The sequence below is a fragment of the Pinus tabuliformis genome, chromosome 6, assembly GCF_031772625.1.
Source record: "Pinus tabuliformis cultivar Carrire ecotype Pingquan chromosome 6, CPIR1, whole genome shotgun sequence".
NCBI classification, from domain to species: Eukaryota; Viridiplantae; Streptophyta; class Pinopsida; order Pinales; family Pinaceae; genus Pinus; species Pinus tabuliformis.
In genome coordinates this window covers 107,864,679-107,880,549 of record NC_142292.1, presented here as the reverse complement: position 1 = coordinate 107,880,549, position 15,871 = coordinate 107,864,679, and the positions used below count along the sequence as shown (strand labels likewise).

The following is a 15,871-nucleotide window of genomic DNA, read 5'->3' as shown; positions in this document are numbered from 1 at the left end:
TAGTCCATATAATTTCAGATTGCAAATGGTGGAGGAGATGAAACTATGGAGCATAATCAAAGGGAAAGCCAAAGTACCCACTGATCTCTAGGGAGCTGATACAACATGAGAAGAAAGTAGCCAAGGTGGAAAGAATCCTTCTGTGGATGTTGTGAAGGAATATTTGATCCCTCACATTGTGGGGGAGTCAACAAAGATGTATGAGGTGTTGACCTCCTTTCGTCAAAATTTCAACATGTCCTAGATGATGCTTCTGAAGAGCAAACTCACTCATATGCATATGAGCAATACATGCACTATATCTAGCTATTTGATGGAGATCACCAAGCTGAGAGACCAACTCTTCGCTACTGGTATGAAGGTCGAAGATGAAGAGCTAGTGCATGTTGCATTAATGGGTTCTCACTAGCATGAGAAACCTTTGTGCAAGGTATGTGTGGATGTGAATGCACCCCCACATTACAAAAGCTTTGAATGATTTTGTCTAGGAAGAAACAATGTGAGAAACCATGGGAGCTAAGTTGATTAAGTGCAAGATGTAGCAAGCATAGGTAGGATGAAGTAAGGTGGAAAGAAAGGACGACTTGAGAGGGGTAAGAAGAAGAGACATTTTCTTTCAGTCATGGCACCAAGGACTTGTGTCATGTGACGTGTTTAAGATGTTACATAAGGGACATTATATGAGCTATGGTTTGTTGTTTGTCCACCAATAACACCTTTGGTGTTCGCTAGTATGTGGACAATGGTGCGTCTAGGTACATGACCTTTAACTAGAAGATATTCTACAAGTTTTAAGAGCAAGAGGGAGGCATGCAAGCAAAGTTGGGTGATGATGCAACCATCTCTTTTTGAATGCCTATAGGTGACGTTTTTGATTTGACTAAAGTTTTATTTGTTCCTAGTTTGAGGAAAAACCTTCTTTTTGTTTATCCATCATAGATAGGAAACATGTAGTTGAGTTCAATGATCAACAATGCACCATCAAAGATTGCAGCTAGGATTGTTTGAAGTTTTTGGCTAGATTTATGGGAGAAGAAGGCCTATACAAACTCCTTGTTTATCGTACAAAGCATGACACTTTAGAGCATCATAGTGGCAAGTTGATTGGCATAAGTGCTTTGATCACTTGCATTATGGAGGTTGTCCCTTTAGGGTAACTACCTTAGTTGTGTTACCGCTCAAACTAGCAGGGGATCTAAAGGGGATCCCTAAAGGGAAAATGCTAGACCAAGGGAAACAGATGGAGACTTAGTCCACTGTCACCTCAGCCAAGGCTCCCTTCTATTTATAGACTTTCATCGATGGGAGGAGACCCAATATATTATGGAGTCACTGATGAAGGATAAATTAATGAAAGGATGTGGAGTGATCCAAATAATCCCCTTTCCAGAAGAGTTAGAAAGATAGAGCTTGCTTGCTTTCTAAGCAAGGTACAATGTCTTATAGGGAAAGGAAGGGAGGATTTTAGGGTTAGGTTTATGGGATATGACTTGTGAAGGAGTTTCCTAATCCCTAAAATCCTTATTGAAATTGGTATCTCGGATGGTTCTTGAAGAATTGTCTTTTCAAAGGAATGGGACCACATGGGACCAAGTGGACCCAGTCTAGGGTAGGAGGAAAGAGTATGACAACCAATGATGTTCTTACCCTAAACAAGGTGGGGAAAGGATCAAAGAAAGAATTTTCACTTAAAGGTGTTGAATTGATCCTATGAGGCACTAGCCTTGGGGATGCTAGGGCAAAGTTTGATCTCGGAGCTAGGGCTTGGCTTTTCTCACAACTCCATCGTTGGAATGGCCTCAAATTTGGAGGAGGTCTTGAGGAGACACCAACGCAGGAGAGGCTAGGAGATCGAACTTTTTGGAGGGATAGTTTGCTGAGAAAATGATGCCCTAGGTGACCCAATTTGGCTAGACCTAGGAAAAAGGTGAAAAAGGTATGATTTTAGGCGAACACCTCTTGGTAAATCAGTGCCTTAGTCTTGGGAGAATGGAGTATATGATGAATATGAGGGAGGACCTTTGGTTCTTGGTCAAGGAGGCCTCAAGACTACTTCGCTAGCCTTCTAGGTCAAAGAGAAGCAATCTTGCAGCTTTTATACTTCGATGTGCAAAAGGTGATGGCTTATCAAGGTCAATTCGTTAATAGAATTACCCCTAGGAGATTTCGTTCACATTACATGGCCCATACATTGAGAGATGCTATAATAGAGACAAAATTCCACAATTTAAAGCAATAAATGCATGCAACAATTAGCCCTAGAAAATAGCGAAAATCCCAGTCCAATGTATATGACAGTAAAATAAGAATAACATTAAAATCATGTACTTACATTTAATAGAATATACCCAACCATCCACAATTTGACAAGAAAGAAGCTCCAAGACAAGATAAAGCAAATCCGCACATCAAAATTCATCCATAAAGTTCCAATTCATGCTCCAAGAAAAAGTGCGAAATTCTCAAGAGAGAGAAGAGATCCAATCCAAAGTGATAATGAGCAAATGAACTCATCTCACTAGTATATATACACTAATCTGGAGCTCGAATTAACCGCCTTGGCCTACATAAGCCCCAAAAGTAAAATAATGTTCTAATAATCTAACTTTTGGTGACAAGCCCACCAAACTAGCTCATAAATGAAAGAATAAGCCTCTCAAGAGGTCAAATAATAATCTATGCATGTCGTAGGGCCCTCTAAGAGGCCTAATGAGGTCCATGGGTGCCATAATGAAGAGTAGGACCCTCAAAAGGTGATGGACAAGGGGTTGGCCCCTTGTTCTCCAAACAATAAACCTGTGGTGCTCCCAATGGGTGTGGGGGCACAATAATAACCTCATGGGTCTCCAAATGAGTCGAGGATGCCTGTAGATTGTCTGCAAGGGCTCTGATGATTGTGTAGGGGATGCCACATCATCCTACAAGTCCCGGGTCAACTGCTAAATGCATGGTACATCTCTGGGGCTCACTGGGCAAAGGTGAACTAGGTGCATCATCCTCGTCCAATGGGAGTATCTTGAGCATCTGTGACCATCCTCGGGGATCCATGGAGTGTTGTTTACCGTTGTGGAAGCCCATAGCTCTCAACGCACACCCTACATGTGCCAATGTAGCCCTCTGGAGGATTAGGACCACGTATAGGGAGACCAAACCCAAGATGGAGACCATCTGCAATCCTGCATAAGATCCAATGCATTCCCTAGCCTTCCAGTACAACAAGTCATTAGAGAAATCGAGTAAATGAGCTTACCAATCATGGACCATAGGTGGGGACTTCATAATGGCATGCCCTTCCATAATGGGCTTCGGGATGTGCCAATGTCTCCTAAACTTCAATGTGTTAACCAAGAATCCTATTAGGTGGTTTCTACTTCTAAAGGGGATAATATATTCAAGGTACATCCTTCAAAAGGTGGTGGCATGTGACATATAGGTGAATGAAGCAGGGGATGAGAAGGGGCAACCTTGGGCCACATGCTGGGGTACAAGGGTAGCTAATAAAAGGGAAGCCCACCCTTGGGTTTATAATGTATAGGAGGGAGTAATTGTGGTACATGAGGTGCCCCGACCTTGATTTTTCCACCCTTCTTTATATGCCTTTTGTCTTTTTATGATTTTCTTTGATTAACTGCTTGGGGCTCAAGGGGTAAGAGCATGATGCATAAGATATAGCAGTGAATACCCCCTTTTAAGGTAGGGCGGTTCATTGCCCACCAGGGGTTGGGACAATCATGGGTTCCTTTATGATGAAGGAGGTTCATAGAACCTGTAGGAACTAGGGTGATGGCCATGATGATGGGGTAGAGCTCATGTATTGGCTTTTTTCCACGTGCTAAATGTGTTTGTCCTAACCATCTTTTGCATTTTGTGGTACATTTTCTTGTTGAATGTGGCCAAATATGCTTTTATCTTTCTTTTTTAGCTACATCAACCTTTGGGCGTCATTCCAAGCCATGACCCAAGGTGTGGGCAAGGGGAAGGGGCGAGCTAACCCTATGTGGATCCAGTGGAGGAATGTGGACCGGGTGGGAGAGATGATGAATGGGGTAATAATGAGTGGAAAGGGGGTAATATAAGCGGATAAGGGAGCGGGACCACGCAACCAAAATCGGGGTTTCCCATGAAATACCATCCCTAAAGCCAAATGGTCAGTAAAAGAGATCCCATGAGACTAGAATGCAAGGTTAATATCCAAAAGGGGCTAGGGGAGAAGGGCACATACCTAACCCATTATTTCTGCCGAATTCCCCCATTAATCCATTCCCCGAAGTGTCCATGATAAGCAAACTACAATACTCAATTACCAAATGGCAAGGCATACCTTTAGGTTCGGGAGGCCCACCTTCAAACATACGATCATGGCAGATGGACGAGGGACCACATGGCTGGCTCAGGTGGCGGAGAAATGGCACAATGAGCTAGCTGGTGGCTGCCGGCTGAGGATCATCTTGGAGAAATTTTTTCTCCTAGGGATATCACCCACAAAATTGTGGGTAACAAGTTGCATGTATGAAGTCTTTGTTCCAACTTGTCATATCCAGTCTTGGTTCTTTCTTACATTCCATCATACACCCGTGCTTTCAGATTCATCTTGTAGTGGTATATTTTCTCTTGCCCCATATACACAAACTTCATGATCTCTATATATGAACATATGTACTTGGAACTAAAACTCTTCTTATGGATCAACATCACCTCATATGTGTTAGTAGATGACTCTATGGTATTTTTTTAGTTGGTATGTTTCCATGTGTTATTTCCTGGCTTTGAAATGATGTTGATAAGTTCTAAGTTGTTTAGCTTTTTTGTTTCAATGGTGTGGGTTGCTTAAGTGCCTTTACTTTGATTGTGATGACTTAAAGGGTATGTCCATATTCCTTTCTTCTTTCATCGTTTAGTTGTTGTGAAGTCAAATGTAACATCCCCACCTCTCCCTATTTTTGTAAAATTAATTATGACTATTTATGTTGTTTATGCCAGCATGAAAGCCATGACTACTTGAGTTGAATTTTGTTAAAACTGGCAACTAGGGCCAAACTACATGTGGATCATCTCATTAATGGCAGCTGATATTTTCCTTGGATCCCTCTCATTGAGAGGTGTAGGATTGTTCTAAGGATCATTCGGTTCCGATAAGTATTCATGGAGATATGAATTTATTTGTGTTATGGAACAATTCGTTAAGGTCGGCCAACAACCAAATAAACCCCTCATGTGGTCAACGTTTTAGTATAAATAGAGGTGCCTTGAAAGTCATTTGGACACACTCACTAGGGATCTCTTCCTCTCTACTTGTCTTTGGGTTTTGGTGGGAGGGGAGATCCTAAGGGATAACGCTGCCTTAATGGAGAATCTAGGGGGAGTGCCTTAGGCTCTACGTTGCCCTAATGAAGAAGGAAAGGGAGATCTAGCAAGCGGTGAAGGAGGCCTAACAACAGACCCTAACAGAGTCCTATCATGCCCTAATCTATACGCTATTCTGGAAGGGTTTGAGACAACGCTTAGACGCAACAAAAGGGATACCCTAACAACAATAAGGAGGCTCCCATTCGCTGCCCTAACCTACCCTCATATGTTGTCCAAAGTAGCCCGTATACACTGCCCTAATCCACTGTCATAAGGAGGCCTTAAGTATGCCCTAGCCGCAGATCTAAATGGAGACTTAGCTGTAGATGAAGGAGAGCTCTAGCAGCCATTAAGGGAGAGGTCTGGCCACACAAGGAGGCCTAAATCCGCAGTAAAGAGAGGCCAGATCCACAACAAATGAGGAGACCTATACACAGCTAGGAGAGGAGGCCTAATCTACAGTCAAGAGGAGCTCCTATACGTTATCAAAGGGAAGTCCTAATCTGTCGTCAAGCATAGCCAAGATCTGTAGCTGAAATCTAAGTGTGCTGTAGGTGACAACATGGAAATGTGTGCTGTAGGTGTTACAGTGGGACAACAATATAGCTGTACATGATCAATACATGGACAGCAAGGTACAACATGTCTAAATAGGACAGCTGCAAGCATGATGACACATGGGACAACTGCAAGCATGGTGAAGCATGGATAGCAACAAGCATGGTGAAGCATGGACAACAACAACATGGTAAAGCATGGACAACAACAAGCATAGTGCTGCAAGTACATTGGGACAACAGTATAGTACTTGGTGCAACAAGTACACAAAGCAGCAATGGTGCAGCAAGCACATGGGTGACAACATAGTGCAGCAGTGGCACAAGGTACAACAATGCCAAACACGGGGACAATAGTGCAACATGGTGCAACACAGAGAGGTGCAACATGATGACGAGATGCAGCACTATGATAGGTGAAGGAGTCACCTTGGAGAATCAGTTGAAGCAACTCGTCTTCAACTGATCTCATGTATTATCTTCTTAGAGATGATCTATGCTCTTATCTAGACAAGTCAAAGTGTTGACTGCTGTTATAAATGTACTATCTCTCTCTCTCTATCTCTCTGCTGAACTATTGAAGAACATATAAGAAGAATTGATCAAGGGTTTCCCCACATTGGGGTTTGTCCCTGGCTAGCGCCACATCTTGTGTCCTCTTTTCTTGGCTTGTCTTCTGCAATTTATGTTTATGTTCTATCTGCAGTTTACTTTAATGCTGATGTGATTGCTAATCTAGAAAAGATATTGAGCTAACTGTGAAAATTGAATTAAATTGCTCTAAGCATAGAACATACCTAAACTTAACATGGTATCGGAGCTGAGGTGAAGACAATGCCCAAGCAAGAGTGAAAGAGCAATCACCAAAGATAGTTGGGAAAGGACAAAAGGATCAATGGATTCCTCATCCCTCTTCAAATTCACCAAGGGTGAAATCGAAGCAGAGAACATTATCAGAATGGCGCAACGGAAGCTTATGATGGCCTACCTAAAGATCACTTCATTGGGAAGTCCGGATCTAAGGGTGGAAGGAAAGGCAGATGACTTGTTCGGCCATTATGCGAAGGAGTGTCCGAATGGCAGGGACACATCACTTGATGATGATAACAATCATTCCAGGGACATCTTCAATGATCAGAGGAATGACAGGTAATGCAGGTCATCAAGGAAACGACCGACTCTTCAGAGAAAGCAAGGAACCCCAGGTATGAAGAATCAAATGTTGTTTTTGATAAGATAAAGAAGCATTATCTTGTATTGGCCCTCTCCTTCAGATTCTTTGGGAATCTGGCTTATTGATTGTAGTGCTTCAAGGCACCTCATTGGATAGAAGGGTGCTCTCTCGAATTTGGTAGAGATGGAAACAACCGTGGGATTATACTTGGAGTCGATGCCACCTATCTCGGAAAGGGTGTAGGGAATGTTACCCCTCAATTGAATGTGGGTAACTCGATTCATTTACAAAATCTCTTTTATGTACCTGATTGCAAGAAGAACCTGGTGTCCATTTCGGTAATGGAAGTCAAAGGTTTCAGGGTGGCATTCATCGATGGAAAGGTACGTGTTTGAAAATAGAATTTTCAAAGATGCTTTTACTCATGGGTTCAGGGTTGGCAATTTGTATCAAGTTTCAGGAAGTTCATTGGGGACCATGTCAGTTGACACAGAGCACCGAAGGTCTGTGAGTTAGATGATGACAGGGATGTCTAAATTCAAAAGGAGCATGAAGGTACATGTCTGAGATGTACCGAAGGGAAAATCTTACAAGCGGACCATTCCCCTCATGTAGCAGGTCCATAGGTTTGGAACAACTCGAGGGGTTTGAGATTCATGATCGGGAATCTCATGTGTGCAGGTGGAAGAAAGCCCTCTATGGCATGAAACAAAACACCCTGGGTTTCATATGAGAGGATTGATAGCTGTCAGATGACGCTGAGATTCACTAAGAGTGAAGCCGATCCAAACCATTCTTTAAAGGTTGTGGATGATAGACCTCTCATATCGACACCTTCTGAGGACGACCTATTTCTGACAGGTGCAGACCCTCTCACTTGCAGAAGTAAGAGGGAGTTGGATTACGAATGTGGAATGGTAAACTGCAAGCCAGTGACTACCTCAAGGATCTTAACTTTCAAACGTTATATGGTGGTGATGACAGACCAGATTTGGGAAATGCCTCTGAGTTTCATAAAATCATTTGCATTGATGTTCTTGGTGAACTTCCGTCCGGATATACGTCTTGTAGTTAGCATGGTGAGCCCATATTTGGTTGAGCCTCACTGGATTGGTGCTAAGAATCTTCTGAGATATCTTCGGGGCACAGTCTCTCATGGATTGAAATACATTGTCGGAAATATGAAGTTGCATGATTATTCAAATGCCCACTGGGCAGGCAGTGTGGAGGACCATTATGACACTTCTGAGTGCTGGTTCTCTTTGGGTTTTGCTTCTATATCATGGATGTGTAGGAAGCAGAAGTTGGTTGCTATAAGCATCACCGAGACTGAATACATAGCTACAAGTATGATCTCGTATAACGCTGCCTGGTTGTGGAAGCTCTTCAGTGAGCTGTTTGTACACATGATGAATACCACCGTGATCCTCTATGACAACCAAGGGGGGATTCGATTGTTGAGGAATCCCGTATTTGATGATTTCTCCAGCAGATAGACATCAGATACTACCTTATCTGGGATATGGTATGTCGATGAGCGAGGAGGCTCCATCGCATTGAGACTGATGTACGGGTCACAAACATTTTGTCAATGCCCCGGGAAAAGGTCAAATTTGTGACTTTCCCGAATGACTTGGAGTTGTTGAGAGACCTTCTTATAAGGGTCCTGCATGTTGCATGCATTGAGCTCTGGGAGATCTGGGGGGCTTGGGGTACTTACTGGAGCAACACACGACCATAGGGTGACTCACCCTCCCCTAATGGTGCGTTGTGTTCAGGGTGAATGGCTCAGCGTTCCGCTGTGATACCCCGAGGCGACTTAAGGACAGGATGATTAGTTCTCTTGTTGAGGCATCCTACCCATGCAGTTTGGGACTCATGGGAAGTACCTCTCATCTGATCAATGAGCAGGGAAATTGGGTTAAGGACCATAGTAGTACTATTGATGGACGCATCGTTGTATCTACCGTACTCCCTATGCTAGGATGACTTCCATTGATTTGGGATCAATGAAACTGATCTGGGATTAGTATGAGTGGTTTGAGACACTCTCTTGTGATATTGATCTGGGATCAATAAAACTGACTTCGGGTCAGTAAGAGTGATATGACACACTCTTTTCATATGGGACTAACTTCGGGTTAGTAGAGAATGGTATGAGACATTCTCGATCAATTCTTCTTCTTCATGGTTCAGCAGAGCAGAGCAGTGCAGGGCACTGATGGTAGAGATAGTACAGTCAGACATATGGATTAGCAGATGGAGTTCTCCCTAGTTGTTATGGGACAATTTGTCAAGGTCGTCCAGTAACCAAATAAACCCCACGTGTGCTCAACATTTTAGTATAAATAGAGGTGCCTTGAAAGTCATTTGGATACACTCACTTGGGATCTCTTCCTCTCTACTTGTCTTTGGGTTTTCGTGGGAGGAGAGATCCTAAGGGATAACGCTGCTCTAATGGAGATCTAGAGGGAGTGCCCTAGGCTCTACGTTGCCCTAATGAAGAAGCCCTAGACGCAGGAGGAAAGGGAGATCTAGCAAGCGATGAAGGAGGCCTAACAACAGACCCTAACGTAGTCCTATCACGCCCTAATCTATTTGCTGTTCTGGAAGGGGTTGAGACAACCCTTAGACACAACAAAAGGGATACCCTAATAGCAGTAAGGAGGCTCCCATTCGCTGCCCTAACCTACCCTCATACACTGTCCAAAGGAGCCCGTATACGCTGCCCTAATCCGTTGTCATAAGGAGGCCTTAAGTATGCCCTAGCCGCAAATCTAAGGTAGGGTTACAATTGAGTTAAATGTGCCCTAGCTGCAGATCTAAATGGAGACTTAGCTGCAGATGAAGGAGAGCTCTAGTGGCCATTAAGGGAGAGGTTTGGCCGCAGAAAGGAGGCCTAAATCCGTAGTAAAGAGGCTAGATCCACAACAAATGAGGAGACCTATACACAACTAGGAGAGGAGGCCTAATCTACAGTCAAGAGGAGCTCCTATACGTTATCAAAGGGAAGTCCTAATCTGCCGTCAAGCATAGCCAAGATCTGCAGCTGAAATCTAAGTGTGTTGTAGGTGACAACATGGAAATGTGTGCTGTAGGTGTTACAGTGGGACAGCAATATAGCTGTACATGATCGATACCAATGTTTTAAGACTCCGACTCCGACTCCGACTCCGCCGAGGATCGACTCCGACTCCGCCGAGGATCGACTCCAACTCCGACTCCGAAACGGTAATGACTCGGCCGACTCGATTTCAATGACTCGGTCGTTGTAAAAAATACATTAAATATTTATTTTTTTATAAAAAAAACATAATTTTAAAGATTTTAAACATAATTTTAAAGATTTTCATTCATGTTTCCAAACACACAGCATTATAATATAGATGGAAGACAACATATGATCAAAGTAGGCTCATGAACCAATCCATTATATCAAAATGGTACCCAATGGCAATACATAGTCAACTGTCATACATGATCGAAGACTCAAAACAAAAAACACATAACCAAGGAGGCTAGAAATGGCCTCTACAACAAAAGTAAACTGTGACGGTGACCAGACTCCAGTACTAGTACTACAGTACTACTGGGCCACTGGCTAGTAGCTACTGTCAGAGGAGCCAAGATCACGTCGATCAATCTCTGGATCATCATCATCAGAGTCAGACAGGGGGCCCCATGGCTCCTCCTCATCATCATCATCCCCAACTGCAACTGTAGAAGTGGTACCATTAGCAGGCTGTGCAACTGCAGCAGATGCAAGCTGAGATAGAGTAGATATGCGGCTGCGCTTCTGTCGTGGCTGAGCAGAGGAAGCACCTAGAACTGGAGTCCCTGCTGGATGTGAGACTGAGGTTGGTGGATTGGGATCTGCATTCAACTGAATAGGCTGAAGTTGAACAACATGTTCAAGTTCAACTGATGTCTCCAGATCTAAATCTAAATCAAGATCCTCATCAGGATCAAACTCTGCTGGACAACTCTCCACTATCCAATCTGATGTTGGATCAATGTCTTCCAACACAATGGGATCTGAATCAGGTCTTTTGTTCAGCAAATGGTTTCGTCTGAGCCGGAGGTTGTATTGGACAAAAACTAGATCATTTAACCGTTTTTGATCAAAACGGTTTCTCTTCTTTGTGTGAATCCTCTCAAAGACAGCCCAATTGCACTCACACCCAGATGCACTGCAAGTTTGACTCAAAATACGAATTGCAAACCTTTGCAATTCAGGACAATGGCCACCAAAGGCCTCCCACCATTGTGCTGCAAAAAACATAGGAGTGTAATGAGTTAGCTCAACAAAATTACAAATTATATCTAACTTTCAAATTATAAACGATTTAACAAACTTTAAAAAAAAAGTAAAACTATTAAGAATTTGAAAATTGAAATTTTTGTTTACCTGGCTCATCTGCTTCTCTTGCAATCTTTGCTAGGTTCTTCCCAAAGGTACCTGCTGCATTGCTGAAGATATTGGCCTGTCGGTGTATCTCCAGCTGATCAGACTCCAATGGGATCATGCGTTCAATGCTATCAACCAGTCCATCTCTGACCTCCCCCCTCAAAGCTCCTGACTCCTTAGCTTTATAATGATACCGTGGGTTCAAAAAATACCCAGCTGCATGTATAGGGCGATGGAGTTGATTGTTCCATCTTTCATCAATGATTGCCCAAATGGGCCCATACTTTGCCACTCTATCCTTGTATACCGTCTTTATTTGCTCCTTTGCTTGACCCATAGCCTCATAAATGAAGCCCATAGCCAACCTTTCCCCATCCACCAACCGCAACACCTTAACTAGTGGCTCAGCAAGCTTCACAATCTCTGCTGCCTTTCTCCAAAAAGTTTCTTCATGGACTTTCCTTTTCAATTCTTTGCCTTTTGGTTTGTTAGACCAATTGCTTTGATTCCATTCATCATTGGAAAACATCTTTTGCAAGTTTCTATGTTGGGAAAGCATAGTTTGCAATGTCAAAAAATGTGTAGCAAATCTAGTGATGGCAGGCCTAATAATATCCTTGCCCCCAGTGTGTTTCCTCATGAGGCTCAAAACCAATGTATGATTGTAGATAAATTTTGTTATGCTTTTGGCATGATCTATAGTGTTTTTGACCCAATCTAATTTTCCAATATCCTCAAGCATGAGGTCTATGCAATGTGCAGCGCATGGGGTCCAAAATATGGTCTTGTGTTTTTCCTCTAACAGTTTACCAGCAAGAACATAGTTAGAGGCATTATCTGTGATGATTTGAACAACATTAGCCACCCCCACCTCCTCAACAACCTGATCCAATAGCTGAAACAACAAGTGGCCATCTTTTATCTTATTAGATGCATCAACTGATTTTAAAAACATGGTTCCCTGTGGGCAGAAGACAAGAAAGTTTATGATGGTACGGTTTCTTTGATCAATCCATCCATTTGACATGATGGTACACCCTGTTCTTGCCCATGAGTCCCTGAACTCTTGCAAATACTCATTAATGGATTGAATTTCTTTCTGCAAACGAAACCCCCTTAGCTCATGCATAGTAGGGCCTTTGAAGCCTTTTCCAGCAGCATGTATGGCATCAAACATAGGCTCATAATATGGTGAACGAGCAGCATTAAAGGGGATATCAGCATCATACCACCATCTAGCTATGTAATCACAAGCAGTGTCCCTCAATTCTTTCTTCCAATGGTCATCTAAAGTGGGCTGCATTTGAGTTTTACTAACTTCAGGACCATGTGCATCTGATGGAGAGGAGGGAGTGAAATAACTTTTGATAGTCACATCACCCTTTTTCGAATTCATTCTACCCTTTCCCTTATTTTGAACAGAACCAAAAGAGGGAGGAACATATCGGAAAGGGTTGGATGCCTCAGTTTGAGGGATAGAGGAAGAACCCTCAAAATCATAGTGGGGGTTGGTAGCCATCATTTTTTGTATCTCCCTCTTCCTCCCAATTTCAGCCTGTATGTCTTTTTGCCTAGCCTTATCTTCTTTAAATTTCTCAACGCTGGCCAACAAATTCTTTCTAATCTCCCCAATTTCTGGTGAGGTACATGGGGTAATTTGGCCTCTAATCCTTGCCAAGTGTTGTTTCAGCCTATTAATGCCCCCAGGACCTTCCTTAATTTTCCTATGGCAAAATTTGCATTGCATTTGACTATCAACCATTTCAACATATGCCCAAGCAGGACCTCTTGCTGTAGGTGCCATTTTTTGACTAGGAAATGAAAGCAAACAATCTGAAAATGACAAAAAAAACAAAAACATTGATTCAATGTTCATTTATTTGACAAAAAACACTGTCTAAGCTTTCTAGATATGCACCTAAAATTTACTAAGCAAAAACAGATTTATAGAGGTGGAAAAAAATACCTCCAGGCACAAACTGCCTCCTCAAGCTTGCTCCAAGAATCAGCTCCTCAATGCTGCTCCAAATGGCTGCCCAAGAAGCTCCTCACTCCAGCTACATTGCTCCTCCAAGACTCCTCACTGCTGCTCCAAAACAAGCTCAAGAACTGCTCACTAACTCTCAAGGAAGACTCTCACTCAAATGCATAAGACTGCTGTGAGTGAATGAGAGCACTTGGGTGTGTTAAATAGGGTTTGGGAGGGGGAAATGGACCCCAAAAATCATTTAGCATATTCATATAGCTGTTTGGGGTCCAAACCAAACAAAAAACATTTAAAAAATACATTAAAAAAGGTACATTTGTTTGCTGTTTACGCGCCTGGGCCGTTCCTTTGTGACTCGGCCGAGTCATATCGGAAACGGCCGGGTTGGCCGAGTCACCCATGACTCGGCCAACCGGACCGTTTCCTAGGCCGGGTCACAATCCTTGCATGTGAATCGGATCAAGCCGGCCGTTTCGGTTTCGAAACGGCCGTTTCTTAAAACAGGGATCGATACATGGACAACAAGGTACAACATGTCTAAATAGGACAACTGCAAGCATGATGACACATGGGACAGCTGCAGGCATGGTGAAGCATGGACAATAGCAAGCATGGTGAAGCATGGACAACAACAAGCATGGTGAAGCATGGACAACAGCAAGCATAGTGCTGCAAGTACATTGGGACAACAGTATAGTACTTGGTGCAACAAGTACACAAAGCAGCAATGGTGCAGCAAGCACATGGGTGACATGATAGTGCAGTAGTGGCACAAGGTACAACAGTGCCAAACACTGGGACAGTAGTGCAGCATGGTGCAACACGGTGAGGTGCAGCATGATGACGAGATGCAACACTATGATAGGTGAAGGAGTCACCTTGGAGAATCAGTGGAAGCAACTTGTCTTCAATTGATCTCATGTATCATCTTCTTAGAGATGATCTATGCCCATATCTGTCAAAGTGTTGACTTCTGTTGTAAATGTACTATCTCTCTCTCTATCTCTCTGCTGAACTATTGAAGAACATATAAGAAGAATTGATCAAGGGTTTCCCCACATTGGGGTCTGTCCCTGGCTAGCGCCACATCTTGTGTCCCCTTGTCTTGGCTTGTCTTCTGCGATTTATGTTTATGTTCTATCTGCAGTTTACTTTAATGCTGATGTGATTGCTAATCTGGAAAAGATATTGAGCTAACTATGAAAATTGAATTAAATTGCTCTAAGCATAGAACATACCTAAACTTAACAAATTTCTATGAACACTTGAAAATGTTTTTAAAATATAAAATTTTGATATTGGGTTGAAGGAAGGGATGCACAAATCCACGATTTGAGGGGGTGGTGAGCTTGAGTGCCTTGAAAGGCCATGAACCAAACATAATTAGATACTAAAGTCGGCAGAATTAAATTTGGAATTTAGTTGCAGGCCAATCGAAGCCACAACTTGACAAATTTTGTATATGATGCGATTAGGGAAGAGTTGCCTTGTTGTCAGTCAGATATGTGATTGGACTGGGGTGGTGGAAACATAAGGCGATGCCCGTTTCCCTAATGAGCAGAGAAGCCAAGAGAAACTGCGCTCCTTCAGAAAACGAAGGGACACAATGGAAAGTATATGTACGCACAACAGAGAAGTGAGTGGGGTTCTTCTTGATTGGGTTCTCCTTCTACTTCTTCTTGGTTTGTTGGCTACTATTCTTTGGAGAATTCAAGATGGATGTAGTGTGGAGTTGTGGAGCAAGACAGAAGGAAGCTGGGACAATTATGGAGATAATTGCTAAGCCCTATGCTCTGTGAATTTGGGTGTTATTCCCTGTATATTGTGTTTGAGTCCGCTGGATTGTGTGTGTATGCCTGAAGTGGTCAGTGGGGGCTTATGGATGATCAAATCACTGTGGTGCTTGTTGTATAGGTAATAAACCATTTGGAAAAAGTAATTTGAGTCACTGTGGTGCTTGTTAGAGAGTTGACACTTGGACAATGGATTGCAGACCCTTGTGGTGCTTGCAATGAAAAGACAACTGATAAACCACCTGGACAATGGATGAAATCTCCTGGGTTGAGAAATACCCCATTTGGACCCCGACTGAAGCCCTGTATTTGAACTTGGGAGAGTAAGTGGGTCATTGTGGTGCTTACTACCAGAGGGTAGTTGATAAACCACCTGGACAGTGGACTCCATCTCTGAGTATTTACCAAGCAATTGGTGTGAAGTTTCCCTCGAGCAAGCATCCCCTCAAACTTTGGATCCAACTCGAGTGTGATCAAACTATAAGAAAGGTTTGTAGTGTAGTTGGCCATGGTTGGGTGAACAGTGGAAGTCCCTCCTTTAGTTGCCAACCACCTTAACACACAAATAAATATACTTGTTTATGCATGTTAGACTATAGACTATAT

The 15,871-nt window shown here is 42.9% G+C and overlaps 1 protein-coding gene across 2 annotated transcripts in view; it reads left to right on the top strand.

The window, feature by feature from the left end:
• LOC149257534 (Eukaryotic translation initiation factor eIF2A family protein) overlaps nt 1-15,871 on the top strand; it is a 114,398-nt gene that overhangs the window by 49,690 nt on the left and 48,837 nt on the right. The window lies entirely within an intron of this gene.